The following is a 24490-nucleotide window of genomic DNA, read 5'->3' as shown; positions in this document are numbered from 1 at the left end:
ACACACACACACACATTTCCTTGAGATGCATTCTGGAACATACTCCACTACTGGCAAGCAGAGATGCTTGGATTATCATCGCTGTCATCATTCATTGTTATTTTGAGGCATACTGGAATGAGATGTGTCCTTGAAACGCCGTGATCCGAATCGTCATAATCCTACACATTGCACAGGAGCCCTGCCTGCTCTTTGCACAGCTGAAAATAATTCATTTGCTAGATGGTGTCATCTTTCAGCACATAATGAGAGAGTTTTGGTCTTAATCTGCTTGAAGAGGGCTCTTAATGAGCATCCTGCGCTGGAGGCAACAGGTAGGGCTGGGAAACCTTTGACACATTTGCTGCGTACTTAGATACCACAAGAATCTTATCGTGGCTGATTCAGGTATATGTGGCCCTTGGACAGCACATGATGGGTATGGCGTCTCAGTTCTGGAATGCCTGGAAATAGCAGGGTCACACTTTCCAGATAATCGGAATTCACTTCTGAACAGTGTATTCCTGTGGCCAGGTTGTAAGGAATCAATGTATTTCCGTGGCTGTTCTTTTCATTCATTTTAGGACAGCCCCAATTCATCTTCCTCCCCAATAAAACTTATTATAAGATTAAGCAGCAGTATCTTATACAATGTTTTTCCTACACACCAATACATGTGTGCATATTACAGGTGGCACCTCACACATGTTGCAGACACACATGTTGCAGACGCACTCATTGCTGCTGCCGCTTCGCCGTGAGTTTGTGGGGAGGGCTCTTCCCCCTGCAAGCCCATTCTCCATCTTGGGCCTGGGGACGGGCCCCATAATCCACCTCAGCATATAAGGCTCCAAGGAGGCCTCAGGACGTTGCTGCTGCCACTTCGCTGGTGAGTCTTGGGGAGGACCGCTCCCCCTGCAAGCCCATTCTCCATCTTGGGCCTGGGGGTGGGCCCCATACTCCACCTCAGCATATAAGGCTCCAAGGAGGCCTCGGGACATTGCTGCTGCCGCTTCGCCATGAGTTTGTGGGGAGGGCTCTTCCCCCTGCAAGCCCACTTCACCAGGCCAGGGGGCGGGGCCCACACTCACCACCGCCACAACTTTAAGGACACTGGTGCTGCTGCAGCAAATGTTTAAAATGTTTTTATATATTTTAAAGTATTTTAAAAGTGTTTTTACTTTTTACTTTGTTGTACCACCATAAACGGTGGTTTTTATCCATGTATTTTTGTTTTGTTTTGTTTTGTTTTGGGTTGGGGTGGGATAGTTGTTGAGTGGGGTGGGGATTGGTTTTGTTTTGGTGTAATTGTTTTTGTTTGTTTGTTTGCTTTTATATTTTGTAAATGGAGGCAAGTATGAAGCTTGGGATTCCTACTGTGGAGGGGCGAGGGAGGTATGGTGGTGGGGGCAGATGTCATAGGCGAAGGGGATCGAGATATGGATATGCTCGTACCCTTCCAATCTGCGCCCCATCCTGAGAGACGAGGGTAGGGTGAGCAAGGATTACTCACCTCCATCACTGGTGTTGTGCAATGCCAGGTCTATAGGCAACAAAACCGCCACCCTACAAGATTTCTTCATCTCGCAGGGGGTCGACCTGGCTTGTGTGATGGAGACCTGGGTGCGCGAAGGGGATACTGTTACCTTACGTGAGATGGCGCCCCTGGGTTTCTCCGTCCTCCACCAGTCATGGACTGTGGGCCAGGGGGGAGGGGTGGCATTATTAATCCGGGAAGATTGTTCTTTCAGAGCTCTACCATCGCCATCGATCCCCGGCATTGAATGTGTTGGCCTAGTGTGGGGCTCCGAGGTGAGCTTGGCTGTCTGGCTGGTGTACCGGCCACCTAGCGCACCACCACCACTCTGTCAGGCCTGCTGGAGGCAGTGGCCAGCTGGGCCTTGGAGTTCCCTAACCTATTGGTATTGGGGGACTTCAACATCCATGCTGATGCCACTCCCTCCTCACAGGCTCTGGACCTGGTGTCTTCCATGGCGACACTAGTGCTCTCCCAGTTTGTTTCGGGCCCCACACATCAAGCAGGCCACACGCTGGATTTGATCTTTGGCGTCGGTATAGATGTGATCATGTTTCCTTCAATGAAGGTGCCATGGTCTGATCACTACGCTCTGAAAGCCAGGATTGACGTTCCACCCCCACCCTTCATAGGTGGCAAGCCGATTTGGGCTCGCCCGCAGAGGCTGATGGACCCTGATAGATTCCGTCAAGCCTTGCGGGACCTTTCTCCCCCTGGCGACTCATTGACTGAGCTTGTTGAGGGCTGGAATACCCAGTTCCTGGCAGCCATCAATGAGATCGCACCTAAGCGCCCTCTGCGACCCCACAGAAACCGGGCTCCCTGGTTTACCGAGGAGCTCCGGAAAATGAAGCGGGACCTCAGACGGCTAGAGCGAGTATGGCGGGGTGCCCGTGACAGAGCTTCAAGAACATCTTATAGGGTTTTTATGAAAACCTACGAGATGGCAGTGAAGGCCGCTAAGAAGTCCTACTTCTCGGCCTCCATTGCATCCGCTAGCTCTCGCCCGGCGCAATTATTTAGTATAATTTGGTCTTTAACGTCCCTCGAAGGACAGCCAAATTTAAATAGCAATTTGACACACAGCTGTGAGGCATTTGCGAGCTTTTTTGCAGAGAAGGTCCTGTTGCTCCGCCATGACCTCTCTGCCAATTTGGATACAATAAAGGAACTGGAGGCCCCTCGACTGTCCTCGGGTCCAGTATTGGACCACTTTGACCGGATATCCCCAGCCGATGTGGACAGACTCCTCCGAGCTGGAAAGCCCACCACTTGTCCTCTCGACCTGTGCCCGTCCTGGCTGATTAGAGCGTGTCCAGATGAGGTGCGGGCCCCCCTGGGGGATATCATCAATTTGTCCCTTGGCACCGGGACATTCCCAGGGGAACTGAAGGAGGCAGTGGTGTGCCCGCTTTTAAAGAAAACATCATTAGATCCCTTAGATCTATCCAATTACCGCCCAGTTTCGAATCTTCCATTCCTGGGTAAGGTGATTGAGAGAGCGGTTGCTGAACAGCTTTGGTAGGTTTCTGGATGAAACATCGGCTCTGGATCCATTCCAGTCTGGCTTCCGCACTGGTCATGGGACCGAGACGGCTCTGGTCGCCCTAACGGATGATCTCCGCAGGCAGCTGGATCAAAGCGGGTCGGGGCTGCTGATTCTTCTAGACCTGTCAGCAGCCTTCAACATGGTCGATCAGAAACTCCTGGACCACCGCCTTGCCGACGTGGGGATCCAGGGCACAGTCCTTCAATGGCTGCGCTCATTTCTCTCTGGTTGGGGACAGAGGGTGGCGCTTGGGGGGGGAATTGTCATCCCACCACTCCTTGGTGTGTGGAGTGCCCCAGGGTGCGATACTCTCCCCGATGCTTTTTAACATCTTTAGGCGCCCCCTTGCCCAGCTTGTCCGGAGTTTTGGGCTGGGCTGCCATCAGTATGCTGATGACACCCAACTCTATCTGTTGATGGATGGCCATCCTGACTCAGCCCCAGACACACTGATCAGATGCTTGGAAGCTGTGGCTGGATGGTTACGTGGGAGCCGGTTGAAGTTAAATCCTTTGAAGACAGAGGTCCTCTGGCTGGGACGGGACGATATGGGATTGAGGGGGCAACTCCCATCTCTTACGGGGGTGCAATTAGTCCCAGCACCATCCATTAAGAGTTTGGGTGTAATCTTCAATGCCTCCCTCTCCATGGAGGTGCAGATTGCAGCTATAACAAAAGCGGCATTTTTTCATCTCCGCCAAGCTAAGCAGTTGGCTCCTTACCTCTCTCGCCCTGACCTAGCCACTGTGATCCACGCGACAGTCACCTCCAGACTGGATTATTGTAACTCGCTCTACGTGGGGCTGCCCTTGAGACTGACCCAGAAACTCCAGCGGGTGCAGAATGCCGCAGCAAGACTCCTTACGGGGTCTTCGCTGCAAGATCACATTCATCCGGTGCTATACCAGATGCACTGGCTCCCGGTGGAGTACAGGATCAGGTTTAAGGTGCTGGTTTTAACCTTCAAAGCCCTATATGGCCTAGGACCCTCGTACCTATGGGACCGCCTCTCCTGGTATGCCCCACAGAGGAACTTACAGTCTTCAAATAAAAACATCTTGAAGGTCCCAGGCTACAGAGAGGTTAGGCTGGCCTCAACTGGAGCCAGGGCTTTTTCAGCTGCGGCTCCAACCTGGTGGAACGCTCTGTCACAAGAGACAAGGGCCCTGCAGGAATTGACATCTTTCCGCAGGGCCTGCAAGACAGAGCTGTTCCACCAGGCCTTTGGTCAGGGTGCAGCCTGACTCCCTCCTTTGGCAATCTTTACAAAACTTTAGTTTATGGTTGCCATCAATTTTGATTTTGATTAATTTTTATAATGTTTTTATAATGTTGCACTATTTTAGTGTTGTTAGCCGCCCTGAGCCCGGCTTCGGCTGGGGAGGGCGGGATATAAATAAAAATTTTATTATTATTATTATTATTATTATTATTATTATTATTATACATGTACAGCACATTTAAAACACATTTTCCTTCCAAAGAATCCTGTTTGAGGGCATCATTGTGTGGACTACACAACCTGAATGGGAACACTGCAAACACACAATAAACTCAGGTGTGGCAAGCCCAAAATTACATATGGTCAGTCTTTTTCCCCCCTTCCTCCTTGCAACTTTCAAAACAAGTATGTTAGAAACAAATGTCTAAATATGTTGCCCAGTGTAAACAGCAATATGGAATAAGTATGGGCAACGTAATGTTTGAGATGCACTCTATATAGGGTACTGCTGCATGATTTTATAAGGAGCCTACATCAGAGGGATGATACAGAGATAGTTGGTCTGACTTCTGGTGACACAGATTTGACACATTTTGTATTTCACTGAGGCAAATACGGATCTGACAAATTTTTGCTGCCTGAATGCTGTTTGTAAGCAACAAGTTGCAGTTTGACTGGCTCTGAGCAACCATTGCAAAAGGATCCTTAGCCAACTAAGCAGCCTGTACATGCTTATCAGGGAGCAAATGCTTTCAAATCTCAAAACACTGACTCAGACTAGCTTATTGCTTTCTGTGTAATAGGTCCCTAGATTCAATTGACTATTGTTTAAATAAAAGTGGTCTTTTTTAGGTGGGTCAGAACACACCACTGGGTCAATGCCTGATCTACAGTGGGTCACTACCAGTATAACAGCATATGGTAAAGAACGAAAGAAAGAAAGAAAGAAAGAAAGAAAGAAAGAAAGAAAGAAAGAAAGAAAGAAAGAAAGACATGTTTGGGTTGAAAATGGTTCCCAGACCTGAAAAGGCTGAAAACCGCTGCACTCACCAAACAGCCCACATAGCTTTTCTATAACAGCAGGGTATGTATTCAGTGCCTTGAATGATTTATGATGTCCTGCAGTACTGGCAGAAATAAAGACATTAAAAGCTGCTTTTGTAGCCTTAGTGTGTTATTGTTGATTAAACAAGCTTGAAAGACAAGGTTCAAATTATAGTTACTGAAGTGGGTTTAATTATGGTTTATGAAGTACACATGTTGTACTTTTCCTTCAAGCACATTTGCTTTTTACTACAGGCAATGGAGAAAAAGATGTGCACTGCATTTTATCAATCTGTTGTAGAGATTATTTCCCAGTTTTTTTTCACAGCAGTTCAAAGCATCTTAAAGTAATTGGCCTCAGTCAGTATTTTATTACTGTATACAATAAGCCTTCACAATGTTCAATAAAAATTCACAAGCAGACAAGAAATAAAGCAATCGCCCTATAACAATTCATATACAATTTAAACTTTGCATCCAATAAACACTGAGTGGCAAGCGGCTTGATCTGTTGCTCTCAGCAAAATGATGATGATGAGTCCTTTATTATCAGAATTATAGCTTAACCTTCACTGGAAGGTTCCAGGGCAGGATACAGCATTGAATATGGCCTCTGCCGTGCTGCCTTTTGTTTATCTGTGTACCCACAGGTGCACACCTCAACACTGGGCTTGGAAAATTCAGGACACCATAGCAAAAATGGGCTTTGCAATCTGTACACAGTATTGACTCTCCTCTCCATTGTAGAGCAGCTGTTAAAGAATGCAAGCAATTTACAGGTCTCTCTTGTGTTTCTCTTACCACGGTCATTTCCAGACCACCTGCTTACTGAGCATTCATCCTTCATTGATGGCAGGGTAATTAGATTATGTCGGCTATTTAATGATTTGTTTATAGGGAGGTTAGATGATGTTGCATCAGATGATGTTGCATCAAAAACAAGCATTATCCCATACTTTCCTGTGCATTTTCCTGTCCTTATCACACACAAAATGTTCAGTATTATGGGAAAGTGAGTTTGCTGTGCAAGACCTCCCCATCCACTGCAATTGTGTAACCTCTGAGTAGTCTTTCTATAAGCAAATCAGGATGAATGCTGAATAAATATGCCTTTTGGAGGAGCCCAAAGGTGTGGATGAAATATAGCAGGATGTGCATTGATAAATAATTTTGTAAATTGCAGTTTTACAAAAGAGCAATAACTGGGTAGCATCAAGAGCTCTCAGGCTGGGAGATTCAGAGGTTTAATTTGAAATTAGTCTAGCTTGTTGGTGTCTCTGGTATCTTCTCTCTCTCTCTCTCTGTCTCTCTGTCTCTCTGTCTCTTTGATAATGATTTATTAATTTTCCAAAAAATGACAAAAAAGAAACACAAAAATTAAAACAATAATAATACAATAACAAAGCAAATATAAAAATTCATATTGTTAATCTTAACTCAGTTGACTTCCCTCCACTCCCCCTCTTGGCTCCATTGTATTGACTTATTCATGCACGTCCATAAAGCCTTATACTCTTAGCAATCCAATTTTCAAACCTTATTTATCTTAATACAAGTGACTTATTAAAGTTCTGCTAATGCAAAAATCTGTACACGACCCTTGAAAAGTATACATTAAACATTTCCCTTTTTTAAAAACAAAACAATATCCTCTTTCTTTCTTTCTTGGGTTTCAAATTATCTAATATTTCCTGCATAGTTCATTAATTAATTATTGCCAATCTTCTTTGTCTTATTTGGTGGCAGCTTCTTCCTTCTCTAGGGATGGGCTGATCTTGGCCTGGCGATGGTATCTTTTCTCTCTCTTACATCATGGAGGCTGGCTTTTATTATGGGTGGATGTTCTGTATTTTATTAATATTATTGCTACAAGCTTATCGTGGGCTTGGCTAGAACAATAAACTTAAGAACTGAACAGAACTTTGTAGCATGTAAAACTGGGCTGTCCAAGTGTGCCGTTCTCATGCTGATTTCAGGAGCAATAATAATAGCTGCTCAGGGTATTGGGGCATTGGGGAGAATTTCACCATGAACCTCTTACTTTTTCTGCAGCACGTAATACATTTTATTTGTTCACAAACTTTATGGTTTAGGCCCTTTGCAGCCTTCTCAGTAGTGGTGCTCACCCTGTGGAATGCCCTCCTATCAGATGTCAAACAGATAAACAACTAAACAACTTTCTGAAAACACCTGAACACCTGTATCAGGAAGTATTAAATGTTTGAAGTTTGCTGTGTTTTTATTACGTTGGAAGCCACACAGAGTGGCTGGGAGAACCGAGCCAGATGGGTGGGGTATAAATAATAAAATTTTCATTCTTTTTTTACAGCAGTTTTCTGTAGAGAAAATTTCTACTGTACCACTGCCACTAAAGAAAGCTTATGTAATTTTTGTAACTCAGGAGTTCTGAAGCTCATTGAGGAAATGCCACAAATCATGTATGCATGATGAGTAAAGGGATATAAATATAGATGCATAAACATCCTGTCCCTAGTCACACCCCTTCAAGGAAGTCCACCTCATGCTATCCATGGTACATTTTTGCACTGAGGTAATAACAGGGTCTGCTCCATACCTTTGCCCCTTCAGGTCTCTGGACTGACTACACATTTCATGCAAACATGAGGTGCTAAGCCTTGATGGTCACTTCAAGACTGCCAGTATTTTGCGTGACTCATTCGAAGGCAAGACTTTAAAAGCAGGGCCTCCTAATTGGAGTTTAAAGCAGGTGTATTCTGAAACATGTTCTCGACAATATATTAATGCATTAGTGCTGGATTTATTCCACTTGAGCTGTTGTTTTACGATGTTTCCCCAATGCTAACACATTATTGCCATCTGGACAGGATATAGTGCAACAAAAGCAGGACAGTAATAAGTCAGAACATTTGTGGTATAAAAAGTTGTGGGATTTCAGTTTATGCACTGACTGAAGATAAAGCAGAGTTGCTAAACCCAAACCTTTGCAGCTGCAAACAGTTACTGAAAATGGAATAGTCAGTGCTATTTTTCCAGAAAAAGAGGTGCTGGAACTCACCATGAACACCTCCCATGTTCTCTTAGAATGGCAATAGCACCCACCTGATGGGTGGCAGACCTGAGTTCCAGTGAGTTCCAGCCCTGGGAATAATTATGACATGCAATAATAAGGATCTCTAAAGTCGAATAAAGGGCTCTGTGACCCTAACACAACAAATCCCCCTTTAATATATAAATAATAAAATAAAATAAATACAATACAATAAAATAAAAATACAATACAATATATATATATATATATATATATATATATATATATATATATATATATATTGTATTGTATTTTTATTTTATTTTATTAATTAATTAATATCCCACCCTTCCTCCCAAAGGAGCCCAGGGCCTTTTGCAGTTAGGTAATTGACAGGGAAACATGAGATAAAGAAATGATTAAGAGAAAGACTTGTAAACACCATGCAAGTCAATCAAATATATCGGATGGACAACTGACGTTATTTTCTAGAGATCAGTCCATACCATAAAGCATATCTGTTAACTAGGGACTGAACTCACAGTAATTTTTGCATTCATTTGTTTTCAGAATTACCTTGCACAAAATCTGCTCATAAAGCAACTTGGTTTACAAAATGTATTTTAAGTTGACATTGTGTTCTGCAAACCGATGCAAGTTGTTTCAATTATCTCTTTTCTGTTCCAACTTTTGCAACTCTTTGTTGCAACTTCAGGTCTACTAATGTTAATAACTGGCTGCCATCTCTCAATCTCCTTGAGTTCATTTGTGCCCCCAGGGTCTTGCGCAGTCTTTGTTCTTTGCCCAGCAAAGCTTTTTCATCACCCGACAATTCCCGCAAAAGCACACCTTCCTGCAATTTGCTTTCTCCTGCATGAAAAACGAATTGGCTCACTGCGCTTGAAAGAACCATTCCTTCTTGTAGTCTTTTGATAGTGTAAAGCAACCATGATAGTTCCCCTGCTTTTTTGTCTGTTTGACTTGTCTTCATACCTCATACATCGATCCTCATTTATGTAGGGGGTTTTGTGGGGGGTGGGGGTGAACATCTATGTGGTAAAGCAGGTAAAGGATTTCACAGTACAGTGGTACCTCGGGTTACAGACGCTTCAGGTTACAGACTCCGCTAACCCAGAAATAGTACCTCAAGTTAAGAAATTTAACTCAGGATGAGAACAGAAATCGCGCAGCAGCGGCGCAGCGGCAGTGGGAGACCCCATTAGCTAAAGTGGTACCTCAGGTTAAGAACAGTTTCAGAAGAACGGACCTCCAGAACGAATTAAGTTCTTAACCCGATGTACCACTGTATAAAAAGAATGCTTCTACGTATGTCTGAAAACAAAGCTGTAAACAAAAGTGGGGTTGCAATTGTAGACTATGGGAGTTTACATGTGAAGGCAGCACTGAACAGGGAGGTGACTTGGGTATAATAATAATAATAATAATAATAATAATAATAATAATAATAATAATAATAATAATAATAGTAATTTACTGTGTCACTAATAGTAGCTGTCACTTCATATCTAGTATTAGTTTTGACTTTTGTAGTGCTTTTTTTCTAGAAAAATAGGTGCCGGTACTCACCATGAAGTTGTTACAGTAAGTGCCACACTTTTTAACAACAAAAGGTGCCAGTACTGCGTACCCTTGAGTACCCCCCTTTTAAAAAAAGCACTGGGCTTTTGTCATATATTGCTTAAAAATGCAGGTGCTGCTAACACAGTGGTTTGACTTAACCCCAGGAGGCGCACTTCATTGTCTCTCAAAACAGATGGATGCCAACAAGATGGCTGAAACGCAGAACAACTATTTTCTGTAACAGTGGCAGGCATACATTCTGCAGATGTATTTTTAAAAGCACATGGGGCACAGAATGGGCTCAGAAATTGTTACAGACATTTGCAAATCTGTCTAGACTTCAGTGGAAACCCCAGTTGTGGAAAATTCAAGCATTTCCCTACTGTTAACATGTACAAATGAGTGACAAGTTTCTTTTTCTATGAATACCACAGCATTGATAATTTTAGAGATGACTTGTGTAGCACCTCTTTTTGGATGGGTGGGAAGGATTTATACTACCCTTAGTTAGAGCAACTAGATAAATGTGCTGTGTTGTTTTAGCTTCTGCTATATTACTTTTGCTTTTACTGTGTTGCTTTGGTTTTGATTCTTTGTTTTAATATTGTGTGGCTATTTTTGTGGATGCTACCATGAAATCCATGTGTGGATGAAGGTGTGGTCTAAAACATTTAAGATATACATACCTATATTAAAAAAAGGAACAGCAGCTGACTCATGAGGTCTCACCCCAATTTTGGTTTAGGTAATTGCTGAGGCCATGGTGAGAGCCAATGGCCCCACACAGCATCTCTTAAAGGATTGTTCATGACCATGACCATATAGATGCTATTGAGCATGACTCAGTTCATAACCTGAGAAAGCTAAGTCACCTGAAAGAAAGAAGCTACTGGTGTTTGGCTTAGCATAAACTTGGGTTTAGCCTCTACCCATGGATTAAAATCATTAATCCTTTAATTATTGGCCAGCTTTGAATTGTTCAAAGTGTTTTCTGACTCTTATCGCTTCCAACCTCACAACAACAAGGCCATTATTATTCTTGTTTTGCACCCTGTACATCATAGGTGGCCAGTATGGGTGCACATGTGCCCACAGATGCCTTCCCTGAAACCCACAGGGACAAAATATATATATATATATATATATATATATTTGCTTTCGTAGATTTTCACGGGTACAGGAATGCAGGTTTTGGTGTCCTCGGGTGTCTTCCCGTGTAAAAGTTGGGGTGTCTAGGCGACGTTTCGACGAGGTCTCACTCGTCATCTTCAGGCTGGTGCTTTCGGCTTCTTGTTACTGGAACAGAGCAGGATCTCAGTGTTTGAGTTCCTATAAATACTGTTGAGGAGGTGTGGTGTATAGCCTCCAATGTTCTGGGCAGAGAGGAGGTTCCCAGGCTAGTGTGCCTTTTCTTCTTTTGTTCCTTAATTACTTGAGGGATATCTTGAGTGATTTCTTGAGTGATTTCCTGAATCCCACTTAGGTGGGTCATTAGGTGTGGATTAGTTGCTAAAGCCTTCGTGTCTTGAACTCTTGAACTTTGTGAAGAGTTTTTCTGAGAAGATGGCTGTACTGCACTTGGTTGTGCTCTGGCTTGGCTTCGTGTATATATATATATATATATATGCTTTCGTAGATTTTCACGGGTACAGGAATGCAGGTTTTGGTGTCCTCGGGTGTCTTCCCGTGTAAAAGTTGGGGTGTCTAGGCGACGTTTCGACGAGGTCTCACTCGTCATCTTCAGGCTGGTGCTTCAGGCTATACACCACACCTCCTCAACAGTATTTATAGGAACTCAAACACTGAGATCCTGCTCTGTTCCAGTAACAAGAAGCCGAAAGCACCAGCCTGAAGATGACGAGTGAGACCTCGTCGAAACGTCGCCTAGACACCCCAACTTTTACACGGGAAGACACCCGAGGACACCAAAACCTGCATATATATATATATATATATATATCAAGCCTAATTGTGGCACAGGAGCAATTTCAGGTTGGGAGGAAACATCTGGGGTGGGGATGCACATGACAATTTCTCTGGTTTGAGGTGGGTGACCCCTGCTGTATGTGAAACTCATTGGCATCAATCTTTGTTCTTGCTCCCCCCTGCTTTTGTAATCCAGTGCAGTGTGGGAAGAAACTGACATCTTTGAGAGCTTGCATGTGGGAAGAGGCACTTCCCTTTCCCTAAAGGGTGTTTTTTTCTGTCAAAATCAGACACTCCAACTAAGGGCCATCTGTTTATTCAGCATTCCTCCTGATTTTGTGTCACAAAGCTTATGGTTAGGCTATGTCCCGTCTTCATTGAGCTTTTGTTTTGATTTCTTTGTGGGGAGATAATATGACAATGAACATTCATTCTGAATTCATCCTTATTCGCTTGAGCAGTGGTTCTGTTTTTATTTTGTTTGCTTGATACATCTTCCCACTGTTCATTCATTCACCCCATATTTTTCACCCCAACTGCAAAAAGTCTTCTTTTTCCACCCAGAAGATTTGCTGTGCTAAGGTGAAATAGTGTTTTAATTCACTTCTATTGCACCAGTGGCATAGCTAGCTGCTCAGGCACCCGGGGGCGGGGCAAGCTGTCCATGGGGGGGGGGAGCTGGGCAGGGCACTCTGGGCAGAGCCTGCATGGAGTCCGCCCACCGCCTCCCCCTCTCAGCCACCCTCCAGCTGAAAGGGAGGCAGTGGGCTGACAACAACTCCACACTGCCCAAAAAGGCAGTGCGGTGGCTGCAGGCACCCGAACCACTGTGTCACTCCCAGGGGAGACGTATGGCTTAGGTGCCCTTCAGGCCCTGCGGTAAGTGCCTCCCCCCCTGGGTGAGTGGTGCCCAGTGTGCCCCCCCCCCCAGCTACACTGCTTAATTGCAGAAACCTAAATGTGCACTCTGCACTTGAATCAACCCACAGAATGGTGACAGACTGGAGGCACTGTCAGTAGGAAAAGAAATATGCTCTTTTCTTCGTTTCTTCACAAGATACTAGACCAGCATTGAAACCTGTTTCTGGTGACCAGGCTGGCATCAAAATATTTGGAGGCAAAAAATGGGGGGGAGGGACAAAATAGATGTGGCTGCTCCGTCGGAACCTAAGTGGAGGAGATTTAGAGCATTTGTATCCTTGTTTGACAGCTGGAATTCCAGACACGGCCCCCTTGATAATGGAAGAATCTCTGCCCCCTCAGTAAGGATAGGGGAGAAATTCAGCTCAGATTGCATTTAAAGTCAAATCTATCAAATTCAAAATAGTATGGGAACTGAAACACAGGCACCTTTCGAAATTTAACTTTATCTGAATTTACAAAAATGCATATTTTATGAGAGTTTGCATAAAAAATAATATTATCCTGAACATTGCTTGCAAGAATGCATTATGCTAGGGGAAATTGCTTACCAACCTGCACACATGATGTCAAAACTGCATATAAAAATCTATTTATTAGGATAATTTCACACTAAAATTATGATGAATTTTCATGAGGGTTTTTTTTTAAAAATGCAGAAACTTCAGAAATGTGAAGAACTGGTTTTAAGATTGGGAAAAACAACAACAACCCTGAAAGAATTTGAATTTACATATCCTTCACCCTTACTCGATGACCCTTGTGGTCTCTTCCAACTCTATGATTCTATGACCCTGTATCCAGGGCTAAACTGTGGCAAGGTCTGGCTCGAATTAAATTTGCCTTGGTTGCAATAATGTATCTGTGTAGGCTACATGAGGATATTTGGTTAGGTAGGGGTGATCAATGAATGAGAGCTCTGTCTGTGTGTGTGTGCACACACACACACGCACACAGACACACGCACACAAACACACACTTTTTTGTGCTTTGGTGAAATGAAGATGCAAATAAATATCCAGGGAGTTGGGTCCCACAGGGGCCAGGGAGTGAGAAGGAAGTTCTGGGTGCTGGAAAGCAGAGAAACTCAATGAGATCCTGTGCAGTTTAACATACCACATCCCTTTGCTAAATTTTGTCAGCTGGCTACACCACATTCTCTGAGCAGATGATGCACTACTCATGTGATGATTAATGCAAATTATTCTGATGCTCTCCTTTGTCCTAGTTGTGAATAATTAAGTCTTTATATTTAATGCTTAGTCCTTATTCTCGCTGTGGACGTCTTACCGACGTCATGGAGCTTGGGCCCTTGACCATCATTCCATTCTGAGGCAAATATTTCTCTTTCTTAGATATCCCAAGTTTAGTTATCAGAGTGCTCCTGAAGATCCTTCAGAAAGCTCTGCTATGTTTGCTTTTCCATTCCATTTGGCACCTCTTTCATATATTTTCTATTTGTTATAATAATGAAAAGTAAATAATGATTCATTGTCCTTTCAGAACACTCAGAATCTGCTGCCTGGGGCAGCAAACTCGGTTGATGTAAATGGTAGGGGCCCCTTTCCCTCCACGCTCCTCATTTTTCTCAACTTTTCCTTGCATACAGACCACCTCCCATTTTATTCTACCTCTCTCCTATTCTGCAGCCCCCCTCTGCACAAACACACCATGCTGATATATCCTACTGTATCTTAAAGTTGAATAGAATCTTAAGAAGCAAGCCTGTCAACTTATTCAGTTAGAGAATGTTAAGTTCACTTGAGGGGTGTTGTACGTACTTGAGTGTTCGCTTGTTAAAGTATATTTTCTGAAGTACTACACTGAGTCTGGACCTTCATGTTGAAGACAACATATGGTACCAAGAGTGAAATACATGATTGTGGGATGGTACTATAGAATATTTGGGGTCTTGGCATGTTTTACCTCTCGCACACGAGGCAATTGAGGAATGGGAGAGGCAGAAGTTTAAAACTGCCAAGTGTTTCCTTTCAGTATCACTCCCTTCTCGTTGTAATCAAATAACAGCAGAAGTTTGAGTAAAGCAGGGATGGAGGAGCACGGAAATGAAAACTGTGGTTTTTAAAAATGACAGAGCTTTGAAAAAAGCAGGGATGGAGGAACACCGAGTTGTTGTTGTTGTTGTTGTTGTTGTTGTTCTTAAAAAAACCAAACAAACCAGTTTTAACAGGGATAAATAGCAGAGGTGGATACAGTGCAGAAGCTAACATCAAAAAGCTAACATAGAATCATAGAATCAAAGAATCATAGAGTTGGAAGAGACCACAAGGGCCATCGAGTCCAACCCCCTGCCAAGCAGGAAACACCATCAGAGCACTCCTGACATATGGTTGTCAAGCCTCTGCTTAAAGACCTCCAAAGAAGGAGACTCCACCACACTCCTTGGCAGCAAATTCCACTGTCGAACAGCTCTTACTGTCAGGAAGTTCTTCCTAATGTTTAGGTGGAATCTTCTTTCTTGTAGTTTGGATCCATTGGTCCGTGTCCGCTTCTCTGGAGCAGCAGAAAACAACCTTTCTCCCTCCTCTATGTGACATCCTTTTATATATTTGAACATGGCTATCATATCACACATCACACAGCCTTTCCAAACTCCCGTCTTACTGTACACAAATCTTGTTTTAAACTGCCACTCCCCACTTCAGTGTTTCCCACTGCTCACTCTGCACAAACCTGTTCTATTGTTTAAAATAACATTTTCCTGCGTTCCTCCATCCCCTGCTTTTTTACGTGCTTGCTATTTATTTTCAAATATAAAAATACAGATTTTAGAAGCAAAGGTACAGCTATGCAGTCCCTGTAACCACAGTACAGTATGCACATATTTACTTGGAAAAGATGCCTTGGGGTGGGGTGGGCAATGCTAAATTCAAATCTGAGCTCTAATAGTTTGATGTTTCAGTTTCTGTGATGTCTGATCCTGGAATAAAATATGTTGAAATTTACTTCCATGCTTCTTAGTTCTTGTTATCCTATTCCCTTTGATCTCTTGTAGTTCACAGGATCTTCATTCTGTAGATGACACATGCATCATGTGTTAAGTATTCCATGACATCACAGCTATTCAGCCCATGGTAGGGACCTTACAGGAGAGCTGAAACAGCTACGTTTCAGCCATTAACCACTGTTGTTGTCATCACCATTGTTATCGTAGAACTGAGTAAAAATTGCCATCATATGAATTTCTGTTGGTTTGTAGCTTTTCAGCAGTCCTTCCACCTGGCACCTAACGTATCCTAAAAAACTTTCACATTCGGTAGCAGTGGAAATGTACAACAGCTTCTGTTTCAAATAGCTGAGTAGGTGCTGGCTGCCAATTATAATAAACATTAATATGTAGTAGTCATAGACTGAAGCATGTTAATCTACACCCACCTGAAGACATTACCATAATTCTGCACTTACAGGGCACTATTATTGGGTTGCTAATTCCGGCAATTGTATGAGTCATGACCAGAGAAGTTCTATTAGCACCTTAAAAATTCTTACCATTCCACCACCTGGAAAACTTAGAAGAGGTCAGTCTGAAGAGGTCAGCTACCAAGTCTGGGGTTTTCAGACTAACCATAAAAAGTAAATAAATAAGATGTATTTTTTTAATTCCCCCCCCCCCCCCAGTTTAAATTGAATTTAAATTAAATTTATGCAATCTCTTTTTTCCTATCTTTTTGCTAACATGGAATAAACTTCATATCATTTCCCAATGCATGTAACCTTTCTGGTGATAAATGTACTTATCATTATTACCTTATACTTTCTGTATTTTCTAATACCTTCTTACAACAATTCGTACCTTTTTGCTTGTTTTAGACAAGCATCATTCAAACGCTGCCATAGATATTGTACCACTGTTACTATTCTGTAGATATCTCTTATACATATCCCATTTTTGAATAAATGATTACCTAGTATTACCTCTTAGTCTGTTAGTCAATTGTGCCATTTCCACATATTCCAGGAATGTGCAATTGCCAATACAAGATGCATTTTTTTTTATTCATTCAATTTCTATAATAGCCTTCATCCAAGGATTGTAGGGTGGTTTACAATATAAAAACACAAAAATACACAACATAGTAACAAACAAAATAACAACACCCACCCAGCCCAGTTTCAAAGGTCATAAATTGTTCAATTAGCCAAAGGCCTGGGTGAAGAACAATGTTTTTGCAGGGCACCTAAAGATATGTAACAAGGGCATCAGGTGAGCCTCCCTGGGGAGAGCATTCCACAAACAGGGAGCCACCACAGAAAAGGCCTGTTATTGTGTTGCCACCCTCTGAACCTCTCATGGAGGAGGCACGAAAAGAAGGGCCTTAGACGATGATCACAGGGGCTGGTTCATATGGGGAGGAGTGGCCCTTTAGATATCGCAGTTGTGGGCCATTCAGGGCTTTATAGGTCAAAACCAGCACTTTGAATTGGGGCCATAAACTAATTGGCAGCCAGTGCAGCCAGGCCAGATCTGTTGGGCTTGATGTATTTCAGGATCAGGATGTAATCTGGCTCAGTCAGAGATCTGCTGGATCATAACTATACTCATCCTGGCAGTTCTAGGATTGTGTCCTTATTACTATAGTTATATACCATTTAATACAGTTTCTAAGCAGTTTACAAAATAACAATCACATAAGAAACAATGAAACTGAGAAAATACAATACAACGCAATACAATGCAATAACCCTTCCCCTCTAAATAGCAGCACATTTTGAAAGATTATTAAAGTCAGGGCTTAATTTCCTCTTCAGCCTCCCACTTGCCAATGCAGTACATCCTCATTTAAAGCCCATCGCTGAGGCTTTGGTTGAAGAAAATAACATGAACTATACTGTAGATGTGAATCCTTTCCAAACTTATTTTTGTTATGCCTGAAAATTATCGCAAGGCTTGATAATGAGCTCCAACAAAACCTCTTTGTTCCAAAGGAAGCTTTGACACAAATCTCTGATAAATGCCACCCACCATTGCTGAATTATCCATTTAATAAATAAAATTGCAGGCTACATTCTTCAAGAAACTTCAATGGAACAATAAACACTTTGCAATACTTCAGAGTACGATTGTTGTTGTTCTTGTTTAGTCGTTTAGTCGTGTTTGACTCTTCATGACCCCATGGACCAGAGCACGCCAGGCACTTCTGTCTTCTCAGAGTACAATACACATGCTCAAACAAACACAGTAGAGGTAGATGAAGATCAAAAGGAGGCTACGTAATCTGTCCCAAGGTAAAGGTAAAGGACCCTTGGATGGTTAAGTCAATTCAAAGGTGACTATGAGGTTGCGGCACTCATCTCGCTTTCAGGCCGAGGGAGCCAGCATTTGTCCACAGACAACTTTCCGGGACATGTGGCCAGCATGACTAAACCGCTTCTGGTGCAATGGGATGCTGTGACAGAAGTCAGAGTGCATGGAAACAGGATTTACCTTCCCGTTGCCACAGTACCTATTTATCTATTTGCACTGGTGTGCTTTCAAACTGCTAGGTTGGCAGAAGCTGGGACAGAGCAACAGGAGGTCACCACCATCATGGGGATTCGAAATGCTGACCTTCTGACTGGCAAGCCGCAGAGGCTGAGTGGTTTAGACCATAGCGCCAGCCGCATCCCTATACAGCTTGTTGGCGAACCTGCTAGTCACAGGAGCTATGACAAAGCTCTAAGCCCACCAGTGTTCTCTCTTTTCAGGGAACTGTGTCAGGGGTGGGTGAGAAATTCAGTTCAGTTCGCATTTAAAAGTGAGCCTCTCCAATTTGCACTATCATAAATAATACTGGAACTGAAATACGGCCATTTTACAAAATGCACAATGCTTCTAATTTTGCAGTGCAGTTCTCCAACCACATTAAAGGTAAAGGTACCCCTGCCCGTCAGGGCCAGTCGTGACCGACTCTAGGGTTGCGCGCTCATCTCGCTCAAGAGGCCGGGAGCCAGCGTTTGTCCGCAGACAGCTTCTGGGTCACGTGGCCAGTGTGACTAAGCCGCAGCTGGCGAACCAGCGCAGCACATGGAAATGCCGTTTACCTTCCCGCCAGAGCGGTCCCTATTTATCTACTTGCACTTTGGGGTGCTTTCGAACTGCTAGGTTGGCAGGAGCTGGGACCGAGCAGCGGGAGCTCACCCCGCCGCGGGGATTCGAAATGCCGACCTTTTGATCGGCAGGTCCTAGGCACTGTGGTTTAACCCACAGCGCCACCCACGTCCCTCCAACCACATTATGTGTACAATAATGTGTGTGTGTATGTGTATACACACACACACCCCCGTATCTTTCCATGTATAAGACTAGATTTTTTTACAAAAAAATTCGGTTTAAAATTGGGGCTCCTCTCATACACAGGTAATGCTGAGGAGTCCCCAAAAATAGGGGGTGTCTTATACATGGGGGCATCTTATACACGGAAAAATATGGTGTGTCTGTCTATATGTATATATGTGTGTGTATGTATATGTGTGTGTGTATTTGAAAGGGTAAAAGGTGAATAAAACACATATAATAGTAGCATACAAAAATGCATTCTATATGAGGAAATTGCTTTGCAAAATATGTTTGTATAAGGCAAAAGTGCATACAAAAATACTAAGAGAAGCTCACACTCATGAATTTTCATTAGAGCTTTAAAAAAAATGTGAAAAATTGTACTGGCTGGTTAAAAAGAGGAAATTCATATTGAAAAGTGTTGTTTAAACGGTATTTGTTTTCAAAAGACACCTGGAAGGTGGGAAGGATGGTTCCTTCTGAACCTCCACTGGTAGGGAGTTCTACAGGGCAAGGGATTGCCATATTAAAGGGGACAATGGATCTGTCCTCTGCTGCAGGAATGGGAACATACACACCTCTCTTCCATTCAGGTAAGCAAGAGGTAAGCAAGAGTTCACGGACAAATTACAGCCAGGCAAAAACATTCAAGGAAGACTGTTGGGAGGTCCAGGGAGAGAGGTGTGGCTAAGGAGGGGGCAGTACCTGGGGATAATCCCAAGGGTGAGAGACTTGAAGGTTTACAGTTGACCCCCAGGCCTGAGGTTTCCTACCCTGAGTCTACTAAATGTCAGCGAGCAAATATTTCCAATCCTATAACTTTATTTGTCAGTGAATGGCATGAATATTGTTTTGAGTGTATGGGGAAGGAAGTAGGATGTATGAAAGATCCTTCTCGCCCTTGAACCCAGCAAGTGCTTAAATATAAACCATTAATGGAAAAAGGGCCAAACAGGACTGTGTGAGAAGACAAGTGACTGGGGGCCCTCCCTCAACTCTGAGATACTTAGAAGGACAAAGCCTGAGTTTAGAGTTGAAAGTGGCAGTAATAAGACCTGGAGGTAAAGCAGCAAACTGGTGAGTCAGTCAGAACAACTTTTGGGAGCAATGTTTGATTTTGTTTGAATCCGTGGGAGAAACAAGATCCTTTTGGAGAGTGAATGCTGTGAACCTCTGCATCACAGAAGGCTCAGGTTGCAGATATGCGCAAATAAACCATATATCCTAAAGACACCACAGTCTCCACTGTCCTTCATTCCAAGAGGAAATACAAACTGAACCCTGGCTAAGCGCCGCAAACCCTTTGAATTTCACACTGTTCAGAGATTAGGGAGGCACACAACAAGGTGCATATTTTTGCACATTACCTTAGAACCCACATCTCTCTGGAGCAGGTCCTAACACCTTAATTGCTAAAGCGTAATCATAAAGCTTAGCCATATGTTTACACTGTGAGAGGTGTTTAAGTGATGACGAATGACAAAGGATCCTTTAAACTGCCGCTTTAAGGCAGGTACAGGAAATTCACAAACAGCCGCACAGAAGAAATGAACCAAGAACACCCACCGGTAGTGACCTGGCAATCCTCACATTCATGCAAGTGTTATCCAGTTTGTTTTTATGACGTGGAAGTCAAACGTGCAGACTTCTGCAGCAGGCGGTCCTCCCTCTGCTATATTGCCAATGCGGTTTTTAATGCCGAGACAATTGTTCATCCTTTTTGCAAAGTACTTAGGAAAGCTTCGGGGTGTAGGGACATAGGCGTATTTATGTTTTGATCATCATATTTTTTTTCTCTTTAATCTGCTTTATTCCCCAGGGTTCAATATAAGATAATCCTCTGAAGAGCCTTCAGACAAGTTCTGAGGCAATCAGAAGTGAAACTCTCCTAAAAGCACAAAATGTTCTTCCTACTCTACAGCTGCCTTTAAGCCGTAAATGTAGCCTGTAAAGGTTCAGAAATATAGATTGGACACTTACTATGGAGCAGAGCCTGTAATTGTTTCCACATTTTCAGGGAGTCCTGAGTGAGACCGCATCTTGTCACTGTGGTCTTTGCTGATCCGCTTGCATCTTCCTCTGGGCCCAGTCCAAATCCCCTGCCAGAGGAAAGGGACAAGGGGCATAGAGGTCACTACTCCTTCCCTACACTGCTTACCTGCTCAGGTAGACCAGGTGAATTATGCAACAGCATGGAGGAGAAGCAGCAGACCAGGAGGCTCCCAGGATTGGCAGGGGGTCTCTACTGGGATGCAGGTTTTGGCAGGTGCCTCAGGTAAACCCTTATGCTAGATTTAGGTGAAGGGGGAGATATACAGTGGTACCTCAGGTTACAGACGCTTCAGGTTACAGACTCCCCTAACCCAGAAATAGTACCTCGGGTTAAGAACTATGCTTCAGGATGAGAACAGCAATCGCGTGGCGGCAGCAGGAGGCCCCATTAGCTAAAGTGGTACCTCAGGTTAAGAACAGTTTCAGGTTAAGAACGGACCTCCAGAACAAATTGAGTTCTTAACCCCAGGTACCACTGTACAGCGCTAGAAGCTAGGACTCATCACATGTCCTTTCTAAGTGCATGCATAAACAAGACTAAAATTTATGTGGCACACCTACTCCCTCTAGTGGCTGATTTATATATGAATTTCTGTAGTACTGCACTAGGTCTCCTCAATGGTTGCGCTAATTCTGCTAACTGCTACAACTGCTCGAGTTGTTATCTTTTGCACATTGCACCTGTGGAATCTCAAGCATGCTGTTACCAAAGCTAGGGGTGGAGGAAGCACAACAGTTGTGAAATGCTAAATTCATTTTAATTATTTTAATTTAGAAGAAGCAAATTATATTAGCCTATAGCCTGATCAATGGTTTCCGGTAATATTTTTGGGTGATTATTTTCCTGCATCTTGTTGCACCAATATATAATGGAGTTGCTCCACTTGTCAATTAATGAATTGTCTGCCTATCTCCCTTATCTTACAATGATGCACTAGGTTTAAACAGGAAGTTAAGCCTAAAGAAGCCTACTTCTAAACAAATTTGCAAAATTAGGATTCCTTTTTAAGGAAGGATTAAATTTTAAGTTTTGCACTGGGGGAGCCACTTCCATGTGTCCTGCTCTATACTGTTCTGGTTACATATGAAAGCAGAGACTCATAGTTCCATAAGTTTAACTAGGCACTTAATGAAGACCTGGGTGGGTGAGCTGGCAAAATCCCAGCTGAATTGCAATAAAACAGAGGTGCCGTGAATAGGCAGTTCCTTCATCAAGGATTTGGAGAAACAGCCCATTTTGGATGGGGTGGCATTCCCTTGATGGAGCAGATTTGCAGCTTGGAGGTACTCCTTTATCCACAGTTGTCACTGGAGGCTCAGTGCCTTTTTCCCGCTATGTCTGGTTCACCAGCTAGTCATTCCTGGACTGGGATAGCCTGCTGTCAATAACTCAAGTTCTGGTGATCTATTGCTTGGATTTTTGCAATATGCTTGTCTATGTGGGACTGCCCTTGAAAATGGTCAGAGGCTTCAGCTAGAGCAGAATGCAGGTGCCAGGTTATTAACAGGGGCAGTGGGGTGGAATGGTACAATACTTTTTCTCAAAGCTTTGCATTGGCTACTGGGGATTTGTGATGCTTTACAAACCTTGGATCCTAAATACCTGCAGAATACCTCCTCCAAAAACCAGCGAATTTGATCTCAAGATCAGCAGGGAAGATGGAAACTCTGCTCACGGTCCCATCAGGATTTGAGGTGAGAGGATGCATAGAAGGTTCTTCTCCATGGTTTCCCCTTGGAGCAGAGATTTTCAACCTTTTTGAGTCCACGGCACCCTTGACCAGCTACATTCTTTCTGCGGCACCCCTGTGGGGCTCAGGAACCCAGTTATGTCACCCCTTGCCTGCAGAGCTGGGAGCCTCTCACCCTTTTTCAAACACCCTCCCTTGCGGAATGTTCCCTCAGCCTTCTCTCCCGTCTCCTTGGGAGTTATAGGGACAGCTGCCTCTGGTCTCTGAGCTGCCCCCCCCCCCACTTCCCCAAAGAGAGGTGCCTCCTCACACTGCCCCACAGGGGCCTGGGAAGCACCCCCTGGCCAGCCCCAGAGGCACCATTTGCCAGAGGAGCTTGTAGCCAGGGCTGCTGTAACAAACAGCTGTGCAAGCCTTTGGGAGGCAGAGATGCAAGGAGGGAAGGAAAGAGGGACAGAAGCCAGTGTTGCCCACAGCACCCCTGACTATCATTCAAGGCACCCCAGGGTGCCACGGTGTGTCTGTCTTTCATATTGTTGGGCTTCAGACACCAACCATAATAATGCTTATTTGTCTAGGGTTTCACAAGTTGATAAATAAGAGGTGCACTCATCATCTGCAATGCAATATGTACAGTATATGAATTGCTGTTTTAAATGATCTGCAACTTGTTTATGTTTGTGTGCTTAGCGCTATTCTATTGTATTTAGTTCATATGTTTGGTGTACATCACCCTGGTATCTTTCAGAGGAAGTGCAACTTACAAATAAAAAAAAATGTGTTGAAATAAAATGTGCACAAAAGCCTTTTATCACATTGCCTACAAAGTATACAGAACTGAAAACAAAAGTTTGAGAATGACTGTGGTTAAAAGCAGAAGTTAAAAGGGAACTTGGGGAGTGTGCAGCACACACAGGAGAAATGGAACTTGGAGAAAATGAAACCTATATGAGCCATTTCCACCTACTCACCCTTGCAGGTGGCTGAAGAGTGCGCAAAAAGCTGAGCTCCACTTGTGCAGAAGTGTCATTATTCACTGTTGTGAACTCACTCAGGATCCCTGTGAGATACATGCATCAGATAGCCGTTCTCTTTCCCTTGTTAAAAAAATCACATTTCATTCATATTATCCTGGGATTTATGATAGCTGAATGTAGGGGCAGATGGAATGCAGAAGAAACTTTAGTTGACTCCTTTGTGTCGAAGAAGAATCCTCTGTCTGTACTGTCTTTACTGGGGTGGGGAACACGCAGTAGGCTGGACGCTTAGGTCCCCCAACCCCCACTGGCCACTTTTGACAGGTGGGCAGGGATGCCCATTTATCAACCACCTGACATCCCCTTGATGTTTTCCTTTGCCTGTGTGACTTGAAATCAAACCACCCTAGCAAAGGCACAGGGTTTTGCAAGCACTTATCATCTGATTGTTGGCAGGGCTTTGCCAATACCAACAATCAGATGATCAGTGGTGCCTGGACACCTCCCTTTTCAGCAGGGAGCCATGTCTTTGCCTGCCCCACACATATATCATAGATGATGTCTGATGTAGGTCAGCTGGGTGTGGCTTGACTGAAATGGCTCAGGGGCCAAGTAGGGAGGCCTGCTGCTAGGCCTTACTGGACCCCCTCACCCCACAACTGATAATAATAAGACTGCAGCATCTTAAAGAATGCCTCACATCTCTGCAGGTCTCTTTCTCTAC

General features: G+C 43.6%; 1 protein-coding gene across 1 annotated transcript in view; it reads left to right on the top strand.

Annotated features, from left to right (window-relative positions):
- MAX (MYC associated factor X) overlaps positions 1-24490 on the top strand; it is a 703696-nt gene that overhangs the window by 643340 nt on the left and 35866 nt on the right. The window lies entirely within an intron of this gene.

The sequence above is a fragment of the Podarcis tiliguerta genome (genome assembly GCF_965153285.1).
Source record: "Podarcis tiliguerta genome assembly, chromosome: 1".
In the NCBI taxonomy this organism is placed as follows: domain Eukaryota; kingdom Metazoa; phylum Chordata; class Lepidosauria; order Squamata; family Lacertidae; genus Podarcis; species Podarcis tiliguerta.
This window is presented reverse-complemented; position numbering and strand designations above follow the sequence as displayed.